This window comes from Notolepis coatsorum (genome assembly GCF_963971535.1).
Source record: "Notolepis coatsorum genome assembly, contig: SUPER_10_unloc_2, whole genome shotgun sequence".
In the NCBI taxonomy this organism is placed as follows: Eukaryota; Metazoa; Chordata; class Actinopteri; order Aulopiformes; family Paralepididae; genus Notolepis; species Notolepis coatsorum.
Genome location: NW_028174871.1, coordinates 696,638 through 699,210, shown reverse-complemented (window position 1 = coordinate 699,210; position 2,573 = coordinate 696,638). Strand labels below are relative to the sequence as shown.

At 38.8% G+C, this 2,573-nt stretch overlaps 1 protein-coding gene across 1 annotated transcript in view; it reads right to left on the bottom strand.

The window, feature by feature from the left end:
- Positions 1-1,580: 1,580 nt before the first annotated feature.
- The window catches only part of dcxr (dicarbonyl/L-xylulose reductase), a 13,165-nt gene continuing 12,172 nt past the window's right edge, over positions 1,581-2,573 (bottom strand). Inside the window, 1 exon segment of the mRNA XM_084338403.1 lies at positions 1,581-2,573. This exon segment is cut by the window's right edge and continues 815 nt beyond it. The gene's annotated coding sequence lies outside the window, so the exon portion shown is untranslated.

The following is a 2,573-nucleotide window of genomic DNA, read 5'->3' as shown; positions in this document are numbered from 1 at the left end:
CACTTGACAGCAGTGAATATAGTACAGCACTACATAACACAATATAACATAACTTTGTTTATCCTCATTACTCATTTCTGTATTTCTCTAATGTGTATTTTTTTCAGCTGCTTTTTAAATTGTGCCACATGTTTACTCAGTTTGATGTATTCGGGTAAATTATTCCACAACTTCACTCCACACACCGATATGCACATGCCTTTTCAGCGTAGTGTGTACCATTGGTTGTTTAAGATTCCCTCTCCCTCTTAAGTTATATTCTCCTTCCCTGTCTCTGAACCATTTTTGAATGTTGCCTGGGATTAATTTGTATCTGGCTTTGTATACAGTGTCCTCTTGAGCAACAAGACACTTAACCCCTAAAATTGCTCCTGGTGAGCAGGTTGGCACCTCGCAGGGTCGCCTCCGCTTGGATAAAAGCTGCTATATAAATGCACCATTTACCGTGAACACTAGTAGAGATAAATGCACGGTGTTCTACAATTGCAGAGAAGTTGAGTACTCAGAGAGGCGAGGGTTCCATCGAATAGCAGTGTATAATGTAGAGTAGGTGTGAAGCTACAATGATGATACTCTTATTACGATTTTGGCTTCCCACGATCGTGAGAAACAAGACAATCGAGATAAAACAATTATTGCGCTGCATGCCGGTGTTGCTCTCATGTTGTCTTGTGCTGTGTAAATCAGGGACGTGCACAGGAATTTAGAGGGGCAGGTGCTCAAAGGCTGAAAAGGGCACTATACCTGTGTGTTTTAACCGAGCGCGCGTAGCAAGCCCGGTTTTTTAAGTGCCCTTTTCAGGCGGGGGGGCCCCCTTTTTATGCTTTTTGGGGGGTTTTGGTGATCAAATATTGAATATTGAACTATAATAATCAGTGCAGGAGCTCACTTATCCTTGAAAGACACTTTTATCACTGACTTAAAAGGCCCCATACATCTCCATAAATGTTCAGGGGGGAGGGAATAAGTGCTTACCCCTACAGACCCCCAAAAAGTGCTGTATATTCTGTATTGTTTAATATAAATGCATTTTTTATTCCAATCCCGATTTGTATTTGAGATTCCCAAATCCATCGGACTTAACTTCTTCGTGTCCCTCAGTGAGTGTAATACCAGCATTCAACTGTATGCGCTACAGCGGTTTCTATCATCATCATCATCATCACCACCCACGCTATGCATAAAATATATAGGTCCGCGGAGAGGGCACGCTGAGGAGGCCGTGCAAACTGCAATGGAATATGGGGCATCTCTCTCTCTTTACCTAATATTTTGATTCAATCCTGACATTTTTCAGTTGGAAGGGCAGGTCTATATGCATAACGATTATTTATTTATTTATTTTTTCAGAAAGGGCACTTTTTTATGAGGCTCAAAAGACAGGTGCCTCAAGCACCCCTTGTGCTCTATGTGTGCACGTGCCTGCTGTAAATGCAGTGCACTCTTCCTTCACAGGGAGGAAGGAGCCACAGCGCGTTTCTCCAGTTATTTTTAAACGGTTTTTTTTTGGGTCACTTGTAGAGAGAGGATGACAGAAAGGCAGCCTTTGGTCAAGAGAAGAAAGGTAAAACAAATTCAGTCGTCATATCATGTACTCAAATCAATGAGTAATCGTGTTTAATAATCGTAATTTCAATATCAATTAAAAAATAATCATGATTATGATTTTTTTGCCATAATCGAGCAGCCCTATATGTCGGCATGAAACTATTGGTAAGAGATGGCCTCGCCTTCACCACTGGGAGACAGACTACCCTGCCAGGAGCCTCTTCAATGAGAGCATTGGGGCTGTCGCTGCATTCATTTAGAGGTCTGAACTGGGATGTTGTTTCCCATATAATGACTTTCAAGCTCGCAGAGCTAGCAGAGGTCACTACTAGTGCTGTCAGGCGATTAAAAAAATGTTATCTGATTAATTAATCTAATTAATCGCATTTTAATCGCATAACCATTTTAGGCCTGATATTCTATAATCATATTTCAAATTGCACGTGTCCGGATGGCAGAATTCAGTACTGTATCTACAAAACCTTCTGTTTAATCATCTTCCATTTATTCATTTGCTTAGATTTTTCAGGTCTGGTCAATTTTATCGTGTGGTGTTATTCACAGTCAAAGATAAAAAAAAAAAAATATTGAATTGATATTCTCAGTTGGTTCATTACAATTGACTCAAGCCTGGTAACAGACACAGTATTTCTGACACTGGGAATACATTCCCTGAGATCCATAGATGTCCCTAGAATCAGATACCAAGAACATGCAAATGGACCATTTAAAAAAAAAAACTTCTGTAAATGTGTATTCTACCTTTCTTATGGAATGAATGAGATTACAAAATATTTAAATTAAAACAAATATTATTATAATTATTTTATTAATTTTGAGTAAATTTTCATAACGCGATAATTAGCTGTGTAATTAATTAATCGATCTAATTAACACGATAAACTGACAGCCCTAGTCACTACTACTACTATTATTTTATGTTGAATAGTTTGACCTTATGCCTATATTTGAACCTCGCTACAGTAGTGCAAACAGCAAAGAGTATATAGCATGACCAAAAACAC